Source organism: Hylobates moloch, unplaced genomic scaffold, assembly GCF_009828535.3.
Source record: "Hylobates moloch isolate HMO894 unplaced genomic scaffold, HMol_V3 SCAFFOLD_16, whole genome shotgun sequence".
NCBI lineage: Eukaryota > Metazoa > Chordata > Mammalia > Primates > Hylobatidae > Hylobates > Hylobates moloch.
In genome coordinates, this window is record NW_026652291.1 from 18,014,309 (window position 1) to 18,022,959 (window position 8,651).

Genomic DNA, 8,651 nt, shown 5'->3' on the forward strand with positions numbered 1-8,651 from the left:
TTAGTTTAATGAGATCCCATTTGTCGATTTTGGCTTTTGTTGCCATTGCTTTTGGTGTTTTAGACATGAAGTCCTTGCCCACGCCTATGTCCTGAATGGTATTGCCTAGGTTTTCTTGTAGGATTTTAATGGTTTTAGGTCTAACATATAAGTCTTTAATCCATCTTGAATTAATTTTTGTATAAGGTGTAAGGAAGGGATCCAGTTTCAGCTTTCTACATATGGCTCGCCAGTTTTCCCAGCACCATTTATTAAATAGGGAATCCTTTCCCCATTTCTTGTTTTTGTCAGGTTTGTCAAAGATCAGATAGTTGTAGCTATGCGGCGTCATTTCTGAGGGCTCTGTTCTGTTCCATTGATCTATGTCTCTGTTGTGGTACCAGTACCATCGGTGCTCTACACGTTCAGAGAAACTTCTCTAGTAACATACTATAGAAATGATCCCTGAAAGTATAGTCTTCATGAACTCTTTTTATCACTGTTGTACTCTTACATGCAACAGTTTCAGGGGTAATTATATAATATTTTACTTGCAGAATAATAGCTCTTCCAAAATTACACTTATACAGCAATACAGCTTGTGCCTCCACTAAATCCTATACTATAGAAATTCTGTAATTGTGCCTGTAAGATAGATGGTGATTATCAGCAGGTAAGTTATTCATTATTTATGTATATTCACATTTTGAAGAATTGAGATGTCAATTTTATTGGAAGAAAGACTCCTTTGATTTTGAAACAGGAAAATCTCTCTCCTCAGGATCCTTTTGATTAATTTATTTCTTACATTCACTCCCTATGGGTTGCTGACCATGTTTCCTTCACATAAATAAACTATGTGTTAAAGTCTCTTTGTTATAAGAGATACAGTTGATTACTTCATTATTACCCTGCTTTGCTGGTTTAAAATATTATAGCCTAGTGAATTGCTGTTATCTTATTAATTATGAATTAATTTAATTTTTGGAGGTTGAAAGCATTCACTGGTTTTCTTTAATTAATTGTTTTTAGATGTATTGCTAGAGGAGTCTTCTATAATAATGATGTGGGCTAATGACACAGCCTTTCATTTTTGGATACCAAGCCCTACATGGGTGAGCGCCATAAATAATGTGAATCACATCTTGATTTATTTGCCACTCCTATGTCCTGATACTCAGTCAGTTAGTTGACTCATCACAAAGAAAAAGTTGAAGGGAGTTTCTTGAGATCTGCCTATGGGAGGGTTATGTGAAATGCTCTGTGTCTTTGGTAGACTCTGACCTCTAAGTTAGTCCTGTTAGTCTGACTTACTACAGACTCTTTTGTGATGATATTCTGGCTCCATCTTGTACTAGGTGCTTATAATCTGTATGATGTTAGACAAGTTACTTCAAATTTGAGGCTTCAGTTTATTCATCCCTAAATTAGGGAAACTAATTACAATTATTTGAAATAGTTGGTGTTTTCATCTCTTCATGCTGCTATAAAAAATACTAGAGATTGGATAATTTATGAATTAAAATTTATTCTTTACAGTTAGGGAGGTTAGGAAGTCCAAAATCAAAGCTCAGGCAGGTTCAATGTCTCATGAGGGATTGGTCTCCGCTTCCAAGATTTCACCTTGAATGCTGTGTCCTCTGGAGGGGACAAATGCTGTATCCTCCCATGGCAGAGGGGATGGAAAGGCAAAAAGGGGCTAGCCAGTTCCTTCTAGCCCTTTTATTGGGTTGCTAATCCATATTAAAGTATCCCTCATGACTGAATCACCTTCTAAAGGCCCTACCTTTTAACATTATCACATTGGCAATTAAGTTTCAGCATATGAAATTTTGGGGGCATTCAGACCATAGCAGTGGGCGATGGGATTGAATAAAATTACCAAGTGAATAAAGCAGTAACTGAATCATAGTTAAATACTCACAAGAGGTTCATTGTGTTATTATTGTCCTTGTTTTTATGGTTATCTATCAACCATTTTAGAACCCCCTTTCACACCCTCCACTTCCTCCCTCTTTCTCCATTTCATTTTTCTGTGAGTCTTGTATTCTTCAATATTCTTTTCCCTGGATCTAAAAACACCAAAGGTGAATTCATAATAATTTGTTACAAGATAGCATTTTACATTTACGATGTTTATATGGGCTTTTTAAAATGTGAAAGGTATTTTTTTCTTCACTTCCTTGACTATTGCATGATTCAGATTCCATGCCGACATGCCTAAAAATTGATAGATTGGTAAAATTTTTTATTCATGCATTAAGCAATTTTTTTTTGAGACTGAGTCTCGCTCTGTCACCCAGGCTGGAGTGCAGTGCCGTGATCTCAGCTTACTGCAGACTCTGCCTCTCGGGTTCAAGTGATTCTCCTGCCTCAGCCTCCTGAGTAGCTGGGATTATGGGTGCTCACCATCACACCTGGCTAATTTTTGTATTTTTTTTAGTAGAGATGGGGTTTCACCATGTTGGCCAGGTTGGTTTCGAACTCCTGACCTCAGGTGATCTGCCCACTTTGGCTTCCCAAAGTGGATTACACTCATGAGCCACCATGCCCTGCACATTAAGCATTTTTGAAAGTATGTTTTGCAAATATTATCCTTACTTTTTTACGCTGTGTATATGTAGCCCTATGTTGTATAATTTCAAAAGGCCTTCTTGACTATATGTTACCTCCATTCATGTATCCATGTACTTAACCTGCAACTCTAGAGCACCTTTCCTGTGTTGAGCATTCTTCTAATTACTGATGTATAGCTTAAAATTGACCACTAGATTTAAAATAGAGGCCACTGGTAATCTTGATAGTTGATAGCCTGATTGGAATATAATTAAGAGGGAAAAGGAGTAGAAAAATTGAAGAAATCAAGTATAGATAATTCTTTTCAGGAGTTTTTCTGAGAAGAAGAATAAAATAAATTGGGAAGTAAATGAAAGAAACTTTAGCTAGAGGAGGCTATTATTATTTTTTAGATGGGAAAATGATGATTTGCATATATGCTAATGAAAATAGTCCGCTAAGGTAGGGAAAAGTTGTGCTACAGGAAAGAGAGGCAGCAGTTGCTGGAGCAGGATCCTGAGTAAGTGGAGGAGACAGAGCCTGTGCCCCAAAGGAAGGCTGGCCTGTGATAGGTTTTTGCTAGGAGGAGAGAGTCATTCTTAATGAGAAAGAGAAAAAGTCAAATACTGGTCACCAGTGTTCATTATTGGCTAAATTGTGCTTAGTCACACTACCCTCTAACAAATGGGGCTGTCACAAAACTGCTTTCCACATAATAAACACTTAATATCTGCTCTAATTTATAGTTTCTTCTCCCTTTACAAGGTCCTACTTTCTATTACCCAGGACTCACCTCTATCTTTGCATTTAGCACAAAGTCTTAAAATTATGTTTGCACGTCTATCTCTGCCATTAGATTGTCAGCATCTTTGGGCTTATAGTGCCTGTCATCTGCAAGATCAAGAGTAGAATTCTCAATCCAATATTTTTCTCCAGCTAGGGAGAAGCTGTTTCCAATTTCTTCAGTGAAATCAATGGTTGGTTTACCATTTTCTGCTTTCAGTTCTTCCTAATTATTCCCTTTTTGTGTAAAGTTAACCTACAAAATACAGGTAGCATCTTCAGGATATGTATATGTGTATGTTTGTGGGTATGTAAATTTTTTTAACTAGAAATGCTTTCGAAGGAGTGTAAGTACGCTAATTTGTGGGAAACTGCATGAAGACCGGCATTCAACATTTCACTTTTGAGTGCAGGCATTGAGTTGGATTCCTGTGCACATCTGACTTATCCAGGGAGGAGGTACTGATCCTTCTGTAGGTTTTGGTGGAGGAATGTCTCAAGGACGGGCACACATTAAGAGAGAAGGCTGCTCTTTCCCCTTTAGTTATGGTAAAAGAGAAGTTTTGATTGCTTTAATTAATGCCTTGGGTTTCTTTGAAATTCCCTTGTTCCTCTGAACAGTCATGATAACATCTCAGCCTGTGAATCAGTTCCAGGAGCACTGAGGGACATTACTTTATTCACATGAAATAGCCTTTGATTTCTCCTTATGTAAAAGCTGCTTATCATGGTTACCACCTTGGCTTTGCCAGTTTTTCTGAACTAATTTCTCATTCCTCTTATCAGAGAGATGTTTTATTAAATAAAACTTCTGAAGAACTCTTTTTGTTTTGGGGTAGGGTAAAGAGTAGAATTATAGGGCAAAATGCACAAAATAACTCTCACTCACTGTAGGCTTTTGGTGAGCTGTGAGATTTCTCATTTCCTAGATGATCCTAGATTGGATCTGAAATGAGAAACAGTAGGGTAAAAGATGAATTTGAAATAAAAAGTCTATGATAATAGTATGACATTAATGTTAATTTCCTGATGTTGAAAATTATACTCTGGTTATGTTGTTCACATTTGGAGAGATCTGGAGAAAAACATAATGCAATACTTTACACTACTTGTGCAACTGTTTTGTAAATCTGAAATTTTTCTAAAATGAATTGTTTTTTAAAAATTTTCTTACTAGAGCTATTTAAATTTATCCAGGCTGGGCACACTGGCTTACGCTTGTAATCTCAGCACTTTGGGAGGCTGAGGGGGGCTGATCATTTGAGGTCAGGAGTTTGAGACCAGCCTGGCCAACATGGTGAAAACTCATCTCTACTGAAAATACACAAATTAGCTGGGCCTGGTGAAGTATGCCTGTAGTTCCAGCTACTCAGGAGGCTGAGGCAGAATTGCTTGAACTAGGGAGGCAGAGGTTGCAGTGAGCCAAGATTGTGCCACTACACTCCAACCTGGGCAACAGAGTGAGACTCCATCTAAAAAAAAAAAAAAAAAAAATTCATCCAACTCTGCAAGACGAGTGTCTGAAGAAAGCTAAGACTAATCCTACATATTCTTGGTGACAATACAAAAAAATAAAAGAAGCTACATTTTGAGGGAAATGGGAAGTCTATTAGAAATGGTAGATTTAAGAGCAAAGTAATTAGAATCGCTAGGAATAGTGACCTTAAGGAAGTCCTTGAAAATACGCAGAGAAATTGCCAAAGTAATAATTGTGGTCACATTTGACATGCTGTCATGTGACAGAGGGATTTGATTTTTCTCTATAAACTTAATGGGTTAATTAGGGTCAGTGGTTAGAAAATGTAAAAGATAAGGCTTGGGGTTATGCAGAAGAAATTTCTGACAATTAGACTTATCCAAAAATGAAATGGACCTTATAACACAGGTTTATTGCTATTGTTTGAGAGTAAAACCAGAGACCAAGTGACCTTTGGGTTTTAATATTGCAGAACGGGGATCCTGAATTGGGTAGGAAGCAACAAAGAAATAAGCTTTTTCAACTCTAATTGTCTGTGATTTTGTTTCTTGATAAATGAGTGATGCTCCAAACTGTTTAATTTACTGTATTAATACTATCACTAGCACTAATATTGTATATTAATACTACTACTAACACTAATTAATACTGCAAATTAATATCAACTCTACTTAATATCATGCGTGTGTGTATTTGTGTGTGTGTGTGTGTGTGTGTGGGTGTGGGTGTTTTCTCCCTAAGGTATAGGGTGTTTGAAAAGTTTGCCATAAGATGATAATTTCTATAGATTATATATGTGGATAATGTTAGATGCTGCACAGTACCTATTAACTGTGATTTATTTGTCTGTAGAACAGTAGCCTGGGACTGTTCCGAATATATCTACAGGGTGCAGGTTTGAAATTAATGTGCTAGAGTACTTTAATGTAGGGAGCATGCTGGCTGGGTTCACTGATGTTTGGTACAGCCAAAGGCTCTTACCTTGACGGATGGTTGTTTCCTTCTTGATCAATGCATGAATCATCTCTACTAGGTCAACAAAGAGAGAAAACAGTAGGTGGTCCTGCCTACTGCTGGATTAAGTTCAAAGCTTGGAGAGAACTTTGCATTTGTAGGGCAGATACAAGAAAGTGTGTTTATTTGAATCCTTGGCACATTACCTTTTTTCAAGTTCATATTGCTCATGCTGGATGAAAAAGGACCAGCATTCTCTGTTTCTTTCCTCATTGGAGTGGCTTCGATGAGATCATGAAAAACATCCTTAGACGTATGTCTGGGTTTTCTGCAAGAAATAACATTTGATTTATAAAAGAATCATATTATCAGGTTGTAACTATTAGATCAAAGCAAACTCTTGAAAACATCTCCATGTAGTTGATTATCAATTTTCTTTAGGAAATCAAATAATATCCAAGTTTCTAATGCAGTACTGCAAATGGCCAGTCTTGTTTCAATCTCTAGGATGAAGGAAGCGAATTTTCTATCCCATGGAAGAGGCACAAATGCTATCCTAACAGCCCCTATGTTATGGGTGGACCATGAAAAGACAGTTTGAGAAATAATTAAGTGTGGTTACTAAAAGGCTTTAGGGATTCAGATATTAGTTTTAAGACATTGTTAGAAATATCTGGATGAAGTAAAAACAGAAAGAAATCCTACAGTATAAATTGTTACTGACTAAAAGTCAGGAAACCAAAATATAGGTAACAGAATGAAGAAAAGAGGCCTATTCATAGAAACAACTGGTCATACTTAAAATGAGACTTGGAATCAGGTAGACTTTGTTGGAATTCATACTCTTTTGCTTATCAATTTTGTAATCTAGGGAAATGGTTTGTTTTTCCTGAGTCATAGTTTTTTTGTTAATTTGCAAAGCACATCAGTATTATCTATTTCAATGAGCTGTTATGAGAAATAGAATAGATAATCTTGAGTACAAAGCATACTATATAGTACAAAATAGGCACTCATTAAAGTTTTTATTAAAAACAAATTGTATCTGACAAACACTAGTCTCAATTAAGACAAGAGCTATGTATATACCTGTTGCTCTCGATAGTTCATGAATCTAGCACTGTGTCTTGGCTGTAGTAACTAATCATTAAGTATTTATGTACTTAATTCAATAATTTTTGTTCCTATTGGGAGTATGAGTGAAGCTTGATAGTTGCTGGATATCATTGAAAGAGATGGAGGAGAGGCAAGGTGTGATCCTGCTATGCCTTGGGTTTGGCTGCTTGATCTTTTCTGTTAGTTCAAAGACCCTTTTCTTCTAAGAAAGGAATACATATCACATTGGAAATGGAAATATAATCTTCCTTTTAGAACTGGAAAAATTCAACATGTTCTACATTTATAGCAAAACTCTGAAGCTTTTGCTGGAAGAGGAAGGCTGGGGCATTGGTGGTCAGAAGGTATCAGGAAGGATGAAATAGACTAGTAAAAGTTACAACATTCTGGTTTCTTTCCTATGTACAGCAATATCGATTGCCTTGAAAATCCTTTGCAAGGTGATGGTAGAATCAAGTCCTTCTGGATCTATCTCCCTTAAACGTCAGATGAAGGCAGCTGTTTCTGGCATGATTGAAACCTCTTATTCCTTCAAGATTTAGAAATTGTCTCCATCTTTCACATTAATTAGAGAAGAGATGACATTGCCTTTTCCCAGATGATTTTCAGTCCTTTCCTAGAAGCCTCTCAACCCTTCCATAAATAGCAACGTGTGTGTGTGTGTGTGTGTGTGTGTGTTCTGCAAACAAATGAGTTGCTTGAGCTCATTTTGTTTCCTTAGCAATCATATGAATTTTATCTTATGCATTAAAAAAAATCTTGAGAAGGATTCCATAAGCTTTCTCAAGTTGCCAAAGGGGTCTATGGCCCAAGAACAATTAGGAGGCACTGCCTTTCTCACTAGAAGAAGCATGGAAGGACCTTTGGGTCTACTCTAATGCACATTAGCAGACTATGGTAGATGGTGAATTAATGCTTAGCCTTCACTCATGCCTCCTCCTAATTTGCCTTTTATACGACAAAAGGCTGGAATGCCATGAACATATATTGCCCAGACTTCCAGGAGAACACTTGGAAGTCTTGAGTGTCATGTTATGCAGACCAGTTAGCTAAGAAAGAGAAACATTATTTTTAAAATTTCTGCCCTCAAGTCTCCATAGTTAAATTTCCCTGAGGACAACTTTTAATTAAAAAAAACAAAATTTGTACTAAACATTTTTTTTTGCTTCCCTGCCATTTTTCCCCATTCTTTTATTTTTTTCCTTCACAATCCACCTGAGATCCTTGAATCACTTCTGATCTTTTATTTCTTTGTGTAATGAAAAAAACAAATTTTATTTCACATTTAATAGAAAGGGTGATTCTGTATCAGTGCCTCCAAACCCTTCTATGAACACTCCCTAAATGCAGCTGACTGCTCTTTAATGTTAATGGCCATACAAAAAATGTATGGACAGACCATACCATTTAAAAGAAATGTTTCTGCAACCATGGTTGGCAACTCACTTCCAAGATGAAATACAAAAAAAAAAAAAAAGAAAGAAAGGTTGCTATTGGTGAACATTTTGGAAACAGGGAACGAACAGGGGCCTATTATCTAGTGTTTATAGGTCTGTGGAGACTTAATTATCAGTGTGGCTACTTGGAAAGTCACACCTTATATAAAATGCTAATGAAACTACACAGTGGATGTAGTGGCAGGAGAATTCATTGAGATCATGCTGTACATCAGAAGCCATGAAATTTGAAGTCAGAAAAACTTGGCTTGAATTCCTAACTGTGTAACCTGTTAGATGATATCTATGAGCCTCACTATTCTCTTCTAGAAATCAGGAGTGCTTATATA

At 36.6% G+C, this 8,651-nt stretch overlaps 1 pseudogene; it reads right to left on the reverse strand.

Annotated features, from left to right (window-relative positions):
• Window positions 1-375: 375 nt before the first annotated feature.
• Window positions 376-460, reverse strand: LOC116456506 (small nucleolar RNA U3; annotated as a pseudogene).
• Window positions 461-8,651: the final 8,191 nt, after the last annotated feature.